We start from the raw sequence: 12,234 nt of genomic DNA on the forward strand, positions 1-12,234 counted from the left end.
AAATCAACAAACATTTGAACTGCCATACAGATCACGTGGTGTACGCACTGAAATGCCCGTGCAAAAAATACTACGTAGGCAGCACGATTAAACCCGTCAAGGAAAGAATCTTGCAACACTTAAGAGCGATTAAAAATCAGGACAAGCAGTACCCAATGGCTAGGCACTTTATGTCCCACCATAATAGCAACAACAGCCTTCTCTCCTATGTGGCACTAGACCAAGTGCCAATAAGAGAAAGAGGCGGGAATCGCCTACAGGAACTTAGACGGCTGGAGTCGAGGTTCATAATTAAATACCAACTTATGCAACCGCAAGGGCATAACTGCGATGAAGGCTTAGGTGTGCACCTGGGATGATTTTTAGTGAGTGTGTACATCATTCTGTCAAAGCTGCTCTCAATTCCCTGGAAATTTTAAATTGTAGGAAAGTATGAAAGATGTGACATGTTTTGAAATTTATGTAACACTGTTTTATTATTATTTTGCCACAGGTACCTAACAATGTGGGAGAGTTTGAGAAGGCGCCGGTCCTTTTGTGTGCTAGTGTGCTTCAATATTTCCAAAATGAACTGGTAAATCACGATGAATGATGAATCTCATGAAAGAGTCAAGATCCCAGCATGAACTTAATGTAAGGGTGACAAATATGCATGCCCACTGGGGCGGAATGTCGCTTGCTAAATAAGTGTAAGCATTCAAATACAAGTTACTGCATGTGTGAGCACAAATGCAACTGTATCGTACAATAATGTGGCAGCGAGCTGAGATTAATGGTAGCTCTACCCATAGCGCGCTCGCTCGGCATTCAGAAGCATATGCCTGACCACGGGTTCGAGGCTGACTAACTGCCGTGTCATTTGTTCATTTCATTTATTTATTTTCATCCATGTGATTCATGTCGTGTGTGATTCTCTCCTTAATTGACATGAGTTTGAATACGATATTTATTTAAACTGAATAGCGCTAAGATAAAATATCACATAATGCTCAATGTAATGTTTTAAAAGCGCTCGATTTATTACGTGACATATGCTGTCTAAATCACCCGTTACAGAACATGGATTTAAATGTTAGATTCAAGCCTTTAAATTGAATTTATAAATTATAAGCATACTTTAGCCCAATATTGGGAATAGAAGGCGCAATGCATAGCTCCAGACATGGGATATGTTGGTAGTCTGTTGGCTATGTTTATCATGCAATTAAGTCATGTGATTTTTCTTTAAAAGAATGGATGTAACTGACCAATGTACTCGTGACAAAGGGAAGGCTTTCCCGAAACGCGTCGAGTGGGATGTGAATTAAACTCCATTTTGCATACAACTGAGGCTTGGACATCGTTCTTTCTTATCTGTGGACGAAAGGTTGGAGTATTGTGGGATTGGCGATCCCGTCCGAAGCCCACCGCTGCAAAGGGCCAGATCAGCTTAGCGCCAAAACTTTCTTTGGATATATATATATATATATATATATATATATATATATATATATATGAAACACCACTGTTCGCCGATCCCCAGCCTCTTGATGGCGGTGGGCTCGAGTGAGGAGGCGATCCTCTATAATTCGTCACACCAACTTTTTTCAAATCAAAAGAAGGAAACTCGAGCCTCTAATTCCATAATCACTTTAAAAAGCACAAATGTATCAACTGAAGTCACCCGTGACCAAGGTGCGGCTGCACCGAAACGCGTCGGGCGTTTGTGACCATTTTGCTTAATTAATTAAAATCATCACGCTTATGGAATTAGAGGCTCGAGTTTCCTTCTTTTGATTTGAAAAAAGTTGGTGTGACGAAATATATATATATATATATATATATGAGTGACTGCATGAGTGAATGCGAGAGTGGTTATATATATATATTTTTTTTTTGCAGAGTTTTATATAGCGCGAACTAGAACCAAACTGGATCAGTTATCAGAGCGCTTTACATAGCACCAGTTACGTTACATGAGGACACACTTTCATTTTTTTTTTTTTTAGGCACGGGGAGATTAAGTGATTTGCCCAGAATCACAGGGGGTTTTTGGCGTCGTTACCGAGACTCGAACCCAGATCCCCAGGTCCGACGTCGAGCGCCTTAGCCGTTAGGCCAACCCCTCTATCTATAATCTATGGATTAGTATAAGCTTCTGTCAGTGACTGTAGAGGTGAATGAGTATGTGGTACTATTTTTGTGAGCAAGAAAGTGTATGAGTATGTAACTGTTTGGGTTAGGACGTACCTGTATGATTGACTGTAAGGGTGAGTGTGTAGGTGTGTGAGTAGTTCTATGGTTGACTCACTTAGTGTGTGAGTGCCTATATGGATATATGAGTGGATATGTCAATGGCTGTATTGGGGACTGAGCCGGTGTTTGAGTGGCCGTATGGGTGAGCAAGTGGATATGTGTGTAGATGTATGACTTAGTGAGTGGCTGTGTAAGTACTGGTATGGCTTTTTGTCAATTGGTCTGTGAATGGTTGTGTGGGAATGGCAGTGGGTGTTCTAAAAGATTCTAAAGGGATGTGAGTGGGTGCATCATAGATGATGTGGATGATGTAATTTGAGATGTCATCAGTGATGCCATTTGTTATGCCATCAGTGATGTCAACAGTGATGTTACTAACTCTGTCATGAGTGATAAATATGTGAGGTTATAAGGAGTGCATTGCGGGGAGCAACTTATAGTTAACTCATTTAACTACAGCAGTTGAATGTCCCTGGTTTTGTATGAGTGAAATGTCAACCTAACTATAATGTAACTGTAAACTTTGAGTGAATTTCTAAGGTTTTTTAATTCTATTTGCTAACTATAATATCCCTGTAACCTTTGTTTTTGTTAGGGAATTTCCAATGTTTTCTAAATTCTATTTGCTAACTAAAGCATCCCTGTAACCTAGGTTTTTTAGTGAATTTCTAAGGTTTTTTACATTCTATTTCTTAACTATAACGTCGCTGTAACTTTTTTTTGTTTGTGAATTTCTAAGGTTTTTTAACTAGTAGTCACATTTGGGGATTGGTGAAGAAAGGGGTCTGGGCCTCCAACCAGCTCTCAGGAATTCTGCTGCATAGGACTTACAGGAGGTACCAGGAGGGCTTCTTGGCCCCCAATATCCCTGTGGAGCCAAGGGGACTTTATCCCCAACTAGTAGTGCACCGGGAGGCATATTTGCAGAATATTAGGGAAAGGGGGTGTGGCCTCTGGCAACTTCTTAGCAATCCTACTGTGTGGTACATACTGAAGGTAACAGGAGGGGTAGTTAACCCCCAATGACATCCTTGGGGGCCAATTACCCCTCCTATTTCCTCCAGTAAGCCCCATACAATGGTAATGCTGAGAGGTGGTTGCAGGCCATGCTCCTTTCTCCACGACTCTGCAAATGCACCTCCTGGCGCACTACTATTTGGGGGAAAAAGTCCCCTTGCCTCATCTGCAAATACACCTCCTGCTGAACTACCATTAGGGGGATTAAGTCCCCTTACCTCTTGAGGGTCCCTTTGGGCCAACTAGCCCTCCTGAGCGGCACCCCTCCCCAGGCCCTCCTGAGCGGCACCCCTCCCCAGGCCATTCCTGGCCCTGGGCCAGGCCATTTCTTTTTTTTATGTAATTTATTTTAAGGGAGGGAGGTCGTGGGACACGCCTCCTCAGGCCAATTTTGGCCCCTGGGTCCCCATCACCTGGGCCCGGCCAATTTCTTTAGATAGAAAAAGGGAGAGGCCGAGCGGCCTCCCTCCTGGGCCATTTTCGGCCCTGGGAACTCCATCTCTTTTGGGACTGCAGGGGAGCCTGAATGAGCCCACGGTCCCTGCCGGCTCCCACTTCCTGTGGGAGTAGGCATTGCTTTTTACCCCAGTGAGCTCCTAAGATGCAGCGTCCTGGGTGTACAACACAAACAGCTCCACTTTGGACAAGCGAGAGCAAAATGTTCTCACTTGTTCAAAGTAGAGCACTTGTTTGCTATTGCATGGCATGAGCAGTGCTCCTGCCATCCAATATCAAACTGCAATGTCCCCGGGTGGGCACCCGGCGACATTGCTGGAGCCAGCCCTGGGGAGTGGTGGTCCCCAAAGTCATTTACTGCTCCAGGAGGGGGGCTGCATGCCCCCCTCCCATTTGCAAAATAGCCCCGGGGAGGCGGTAGTCCCTGGAGCAGCGGAGTGCATTGCACCTGCATTTTAGTGTAGTAGCCCCGAAGAGGTGGCGATCTCCGGCTGCAAGGGGGCCTGGAGCCCGACATAGATATTTGTAATAAAGCCCTGGGGAGGTAGCGGTCCCTGTGGCTGCGGGGCTCATGCGGCCCCCGCACTTTATTTGTTATTTCCCTCGGGACCTGGTCCACCTGGGGGCCTAAAGTAAATGAAGCATGGGAATCCTGCCAAAAACAAAACAACAAATTGGTTATTTGGCCTTGGGGGTCTGGGTGTTTCTACCCTGCTCCCTTTTCTTGTCTTTTTCGATTGAACTGAGTCACAAGATGGCTGCAAACATTTCCTGGTTTGAAGCATTGGCAGCCAATCAGATCTAAGGCACAAGATTGGGAGGGTGCTTTCTGGACTAAGAGCTAGCTTTTTGTCAAATGTGGTGTAATTCCATTCAACAGTTTGGGCTGTAAGAGTGTCTAAAGTTTCCAATGGAAATTAACAATGAGAAAAACCATTTTGGGGCCCCGCTTTTTCTCAGCCCCCGCTTGACGGATCACCCCGAAACTTTCAACACAATAGCTGAAGTGGCCCATTAGTTTTGAAAATTTCACAAAGATTCTTCAAACAGTGCTGAAGTTATTGTCAATTCAAAAAAACTATTTTCTTTTCCTATGGAAACTAGGTCCTAACTATAACTACCTATAGGCAGCTGCCAGTAGGTTATATAAATATATCAATCTCAAGTAACTATAACTCATGCCCAAAATTAAATATAATTCATGCCCCTGCCATGCACACGGTTGTCATCATTGTTGTAATTTCAAATGTTGCAGTAATGTTATCAATGATGTCATCAAACAAGTCATGAGCCTGTTTTTTGTTCATAATTGGAGTCGAGGATCCTCCGAGGATTCGTTGCGCTGATTAAAGTAAATTAAGTATTTGGTCCCAGGAGGGTGGACCCCTCAGCAGGCATCCCTACAGTGTATCCCTACACGATTTTTATAGCTTTTAAATGGGACAGGAGACCGTTTCTCTGAGTCCTATGATTCTTATCTAGAGATCTGTTGGCTCTACAGATCCTCATTGGTATGAAATATCTGTATTATTTTAGCCTTAATTTCTCAACAGCTACTGAACAGATTTACACCAAATCACAAAAAGTATGCTTCCTGGACCAAGATCTAGTATTCTGCCAAATTTGGAGTAATTAAATTCAGCCATTTTGGCTTTAGCTGAGTCTAATTTTGATGTGGAAAATGTGTTTTGGGACTCCAATTTTTGTCCCCGCCCCATTTGACGGATTACACCAAAACTTTCCAGGAAGACGTTGAGATGTTTGAGCTTTTTGGTTGGAAAGTTTTGGGAAGATGTATTAAACAGGGCCAAAGTAATTAGCAAACCAAAACAAAAAAAGGTTTTTCCTATGGAAACATGATCTTCACCATAACAACCCAACAGCAGCTTCCATCAGTGATGTCATGAGTGATGCCATCAATAATATCAGTTGGGATGTCATGATTGATGTCATATATGATGTCATAGAACATGTCATGAGTGATGTAATATGGAAGGTTATAAGACATGCATGACAGGCATAAGTTATAGTTAGAGCTGCTAACTATAACTGCGGAATTTCTGTGATTTATTTAGTTTAAAACATTAACGTTTTTACTGAGAAATTCACCTAACTATAATGTTACATTAATTTAAGTTTTTTTAACTTAAATTTTTAGGGTTTTTTGTTTTAAAAAAGAACATCCAATCACACTTTACTATAACGTTACTTTAACCCTTGTTTTTTTCAAGGAATTTCTAGGTTTTTTCGAAGTAAAATAATACTTAATCATCATAACTTAACGTAAGCCCCCGCCGCGCATGTCCTTCCACCATGGGGCATGAAGCAACCCTCCGCATGCTGAAAACTCTCTCATGGATGACAAGGGTGCACAGTAGGGTTGGAGCAGGGGCTGGCCCCTCTGCTGAGACCTGTCTCTGCATTGAGAGTGCATAGTAGGTTGTGGGGAGGGCTTGACCTCTCTGCTCAGACTTCACTTCTGGATGACAAATGTGTGTAGTAGGGCGTGGGAATGGACAGGCCTTTCCTTTCAGGCCTCTCTCAGATGGCGGGTGTGTGCATAGAAAGGTGCATTGAGAGACTGCCCTCCCTTTTCAGACCTCTCTCATGATGGGTGTGAGTAGTAAGGTGTATGCGGAACAACAGATCTTTCCTGTCAGATCTCTCTCTCACATGATGGGTGTTGGGTGCGTGTAGTAGGGTGTGTAAATGGACTGTACTCGTCTTTGTGACCTCGCTCGCAGATGCCGGATGTGAGTAGTAGTCAGTCGTGAGAGACTGGCCTCTAGTTTTAGACCTCTGTCTCACATGACAGCTGTGCATAGTAGGGTGTGTGGATGGACTTCCTTCTCCTAACAGACCTCTCTCTCATGTGACAGGTGTGCATAGTAGGGTGATTGCAAGGATTGGCCTCTCCTTTGAGACCTCTCTCTCAGATGGCGGGTGTGCATAGTAGGGTGAATGGGAAGCGACTAGTCTCTCCTTTGAGACTTCTCACTCAGATGACGATTGTTAGAAATGGGATTTTTGGCAGGCTCGGGCATGTGCCAAAGCCAGGCAGAAACCGCCACTCTAGTCAGGATAAGGGAGTTACGCTCCTAAAATAACCCCTGCTCACCCCCTTGTTTGCTTGGTATGAGCAGTCAGGCTTATCTTAGAGGCAGCGTGTAAAGCATTTGCACATAACCAACAGTAATACAGTGTAAGTACTACAAAAGGATACCACACCAGTTTAGAAAAATATCCAATATTTTTATATACTTAAGACAATCCACCATACAGTATTTCAAAATCTTCACTTATCAAAATACGCTTTAAAGACAGTTCCTTGATGTCGATAGCTCTGTCCAGGGCTATCACGGCGTTGTGAGCAAATGAATCCAAACAGTTCTGGCTGACCGCGGTATCATGGGCCAGCAACGGTGTCGAAAAGACCCGCAAACAATACCTTTTAGAAATGCAGGGCGTCAGCAGCCTCTCATTGAGCTTCTGAAAATACGGCACCTGTAGGCATCGGTTCCGGAGGTCGGTGCAGGAGTCGTCTATGCCCTCGAAGTAACACACGTTGCAGGATGATCTCCTCCCTGTTGGATTCAGGAGCACTGGCGTCGGCAGGCATTGTGTGCTGTGGTGCGAAGTGCAGTGGTGCGGCATGTGGTGCCCTCAGGTCACGGTGCCAGCAGTGGCTAGGTGGTGGCATCAGATGGTGTCGTCGGTGAGACCAGAGTCGCGGTCTGAGATGAAGGCGGTGCTCATCCCAGTGCTGGCAGGTCACAGGGCAAGCAGAGGTGTCGTCGTTGCTGAAGTGCTGTCGTCGGCTGCCGAACTGGAGTCGATGGTGCCAGTGTCAGTAGGCTAAGGTTGCAGTGCGGGATGAGTGTGGTGCATTGTGCAACTTTACAAGCGATGCCCTCGAACCACAGTGCAAGCAGCGATATTGATTTTGGCGTGGAGCGGCATCATCGAGGAAGCCAAGGAGCCATTGTGAAGCGATGCGGTGCGGAGTGCGGTGCCCACAGGTGGCCGGGGCAAGCAGCGGCTCGGTGGCAGCATCAGCAGGCATCGTCGGTGAGTTCAGGGTCACGGTGCGGCATTGTGGCGGTGCCCTCTGCGATGCCTTCAGGACATGGAGTCAGCAGTGGCATAGTAGACGTCGTCAGATTGCTTTTCTTCTGTTGCAGCACAAAACACACAGACCCCAGTGCTGAGGGCAGAAGAGCTTAAAGTCTTTGTTGTTCCTGAGACTTGTTGAACAGAGGGCAAGCTCTACCTCAAGCCCTTGGAGAAACTCACAAAAGTAAATTGCAGAAAGTTCCGTCCAGTCCTTTCACTGCCAAAGACAGAAGAAGCCACTACAGGCCAACACAACAAAGCACACAGCAAAGTGGTAGTTCCTCCTCACAGCTTTTCCAGCTCTTCTTCTTGGCAATCATCTTGATCCAAAAGAGTGCCTCAGAATATTGGGACTTAGAGAGGTGAAGTGACAGTGGTCATGGGCTGAGCAGCTGACAGGCAGCTCCTGGTGGGGCTCTGATCTACTACATCTTGAATTATAACCTTCCTGAATTGACCTTCATCACTACATAGTTCCTCCTCACAGCTTCTTCAGCTCTTCTTCTTGGCAGTCTTCTTGATCCAAACGATTTCTAAAGTTCAGGGTTCTGGGCCCCAGTATTTGTATCCAAAAATCCTTGTATCCTCTAGGCAGAGGGTGTCTGTGCCCAGCCAGAACCAGTTCTGCCTTCTCTGATGTGATTTCCTAGCAGGGGGTGGAGACATCATTGTCAGAGGCATACCAGGCCTTTGAGGTGCAAGGAAATTTCCTCCCCATTCCCCCATAGCAGCCCATGTCTATTCAGCCCTTTCCTGGCCCACCTAGTCTATCTGGAGCCCCTCCTGCTCCCCCAGCCTTCTGCCATCCAAAACCCAGACAGGCAATCCACATTCCAGCAGAGGCACATGGGATGACTGAGCAAGAAAATACCTACTTTCTAAAAGTGGTACTTTCAAACACAGAACGTAAAAATCACCTGCACTAAAAGATGCATCTTTAGATTCTGAGTTCAGGCAAACTAAATTTTATTTTCCTACCTAGTTCTCAGGGCCCGTTATTTTTATAAGATGTTATAAACAAACTTCCCATTCTGTCCTATGGGGAACAGGTAGCCTTGCCATAGTGAAAAACGAAATGGGCTGTAATTCACTATCAGGACATGCTACACACACCAGGGAATGTCCTACCTTTCACATACACTGCACCCTGCCAACAGATGTACCTTGGCCTTACTTTTGGAGTGTCTGACATGCATAAAAGGGAAGGTTTAGGGCCTAGCGAGTGGGTGCACTCGCCAAGTTGACATGGCAGTTACAAACTGCATGCAGACTCTGCAATGGCAGGTCTGAGTTACCTTTTTAGGGCTACTCACCTGGGTGGCACAATCAGTGCCGCAGGGCCACTAGTGGCATTTGATTTACAGGCCCTGGCACCTTCAGTGCAATTTACTAGGGACTAACCAGTAAATCAAATACCCAATCATGGAAACACAATTTACACAGAGAGCACATGCACTTTAGCACTGATTAGCAGCGGTAAAGTGCCCAGAGTCCTAAAACCAACACAAACAAGTCAGGAAAAAATAGGAGGAAGAAGCAAAAAGTTTGGGGATAACCCTGCAAAAAGGTCCATTTCCAACGAGTGTGCCTAGTAGAATGTGGGGAGAAACTATTTTCTCCTTTTAGATCTCTCTCTCAAATGACAAGTGTGAAAAAATGATATAGATAGTATTTTAGAAAATTATCCTGCAGATACAGTAATGATTCTGGGAGACTTCAATCACAAACTGAACCCAAAAAAGGTTGACATTTGGAATAGGGAACAGTTAGAGGTATACGGTATAAACCCAGCAAGGTTCCCACCTGGGGAAATAGCGAGACAAGACCGTGACTTAACAAATATCCTAGGAGGCAGGGGCTTCCATTGTGTAAACGGAAGAACTGAGTCTGATACACCAGCGGGAAAAACATTTATTCCAGGGCAACAAAAGTGCCCAATTGATTATATCTTTTTACAGGCTAGGATCTTCCACCAGATTAGGCATTTCAAGCTAGAACAGAAAGAGGTGAGCGACCACAAAACCCTACACATAGTAATAGCGGGGGGCAAGAAATTACAGCGTGAAACAGTGTCTACCCAGGAGGTTGAGTATCCTAAACGAGTGACAACACGTTTAACAGAGGAATTCGTAGATAAATTGAAGGCCATGCAAATAAAAACAGCCCCCGAAAGCTATGAGAATAAAAAACTAGAATGGTTTATGAAAAAACTAGAAGAACTAGTTCAATGCCTGGAGATAAAATTAAAAAGGGATAAGCCGATAAGGGCAAAACATTCAAATCGTAGCAAAAGGTTCTCTGTGGAGTGCCAAAATAAAAAAAGGGAGATAAGAGCTGAACAAAGGAAACAAAAAAATAAGTTTACACTAGAGAGATATGAGTACCTAACTAAGCTGAAAAAAGAATTCAAGCTAATGGCCCTTGAAGCAAAAAGGTCATATAAAGAAAAATGCTGGCAAGAACTCTTAAGCGCCATAGAGAATAAAAACCTAAGGCAATTCTGGCAGCTAGTAAAGGCAGCAGCTGGATCATCAGAGGGCGAATTAAGCTGTGTGGGGAGTGAGGCAGCATGGGATTCCTATATAAGAGAACTATACGGGGTGAGGGGTCCAAGAGAGGAGATGAAGGCCAAATCCTGGCAAGGAATCTCAGATGAATTTTTAGTTAACTTTAATGAAGAACAAGTCGAGAACACAATAAAAGATCTTAAGTTAACCCGGGCAGCAGGCCCAGACAATTTACCTGCAATAATCCTGAAGACTGAGGTCAAATGGTGGGCAAAATTCCTTGCAAAGATGTTCCAGGTAGTACTAAAAGAAGGAGTAATTCCCCCAACCTGGAAAGGGGCCATAATCAGGCCGATCCATAAAAAGGGGAGCAAAGACGCTCCAGGAAACTATCGGCTGATTAATCTCCTAGATATTGGAGAAAAAGTATTCGCTAAGATTGTCCTAAAACAACTGAATATGTGGGTTGAGGAGCACCAAATAATCCCCATAGAACAGGGCGGTTTTAGACCGGGCCACTCGACAATAGACCACGGGTTTGCCCTATGGGCGATGGCGAGGAAGTCGACGGAACAAAATGGCAAGTTATGCTGTTGTTTCGTCGACTTCAAAGCAGCCTTCGACTCTGTGGATCGAGTTAGCCTTTGGGATACAATAAAGAGGCTAAATATTCCAAATGACCTTCTCACTATAATAATAGAACTCCATAGGGAAAATTGGGGGCAAGTAATTAAAGACATTGGGGGCTCCCTAACTCCCAAAATACCTATTGTCAACGGGCTAAGACAGGGTTGTGTGCTGGCCCCTCAGTTATTTTCGATTTTTCTGTCAGACCTCCCGGCACACCTTGAGGTGGAAGGTAGTGCCAGTCTTAAAATGGATGGAAACAAGATACCCTGCTTATTGTATGCGGATGACCTGGTGATAGTAGACCAGACCGAGAGAGGCCTCCAAAGGAAGCTAAACGCTTTTAATATCTACTGTGCTAATAAATTCTTAACCATCAATCTGGACAAAACTAAAACCCTATGCTTTGGGAAAAAGCCATGCAGATTCAGATGGTTCATAGGGAACATTAAACTTGAGACCGTAGATGAGTACCGTTATCTGGGTATCTGGTTCGACAGGGCCTTAAATTGGTCTACCCACATGGAATCGCAAAAAGTAAAGGCACTCTCCTCCATATGTGGCCTAAAAAGGTTTAATGGGGACTATGGCGAGAAATCACACCGTCCATTACTCAGAGCCTTTGATGCAATGATTCCCCCGCAAGTTTTATATGGCGCAGAGATCCTTTACTTGAGCGGTAAGGGATCTTGGGACACAATAGAGGGCAACTGCATAAAAAGGCTCCTATCTCTTCCTCAATCGGCAATGATACAAGCCATCAGAACTGAATTAGGTACAAAGTCTTGGGTGACTTTAACCCAGATGGCTGTGATCAGATTTTGGAAGAGACTAGACGACCCCGAAAGTAAAAAAGTAGCATATTGGTGTCGTAAAGAAATACAGAAAAGCGAGTTAAAATGGGCAAAGGCCAGTAGGGAAAAATTGAAGGGGATTTGCAATACACTGGAGATCGAACTGGATGTGAGTTCATTCCAAATACTTATCTCCAAAGGCGATCTGAAGCAAAGGGGGAAAGAGGTCTCGAAATCAACTGATATGGGTTACCTAACTAAGAAAAAATCTGTGGCACACATGCTAAATGCGTGGCCCCAGGATAATTGGTTCCCATATCTCGATAGATTACCCAACCGTGGCCTCAGGCAAGAGATACTGAGGCTTCGAATTGGTATCAATCCATGGGTAACAAACAGAGACCTCAATATAAGAATGTTAGATGAGGAAGGTCACTGTAGGTGCAACTTGAGAACTAAGGGGGACTTGATGCATTTCCTGCTAG

The 12,234-nt window shown here is 44.6% G+C and overlaps 1 protein-coding gene across 1 annotated transcript in view; it reads right to left on the reverse strand.

Moving 5' to 3' along the window:
- The window catches only part of PDGFC (platelet derived growth factor C), an 874,104-nt gene that overhangs the window by 165,500 nt on the left and 696,370 nt on the right, over nucleotides 1-12,234 (reverse strand). The window lies entirely within an intron of this gene.

Source organism: Lissotriton helveticus, chromosome 2_1 (assembly GCF_964261635.1).
Source record: "Lissotriton helveticus chromosome 2_1, aLisHel1.1, whole genome shotgun sequence".
In the NCBI taxonomy this organism is placed as follows: domain Eukaryota; kingdom Metazoa; phylum Chordata; class Amphibia; order Caudata; family Salamandridae; genus Lissotriton; species Lissotriton helveticus.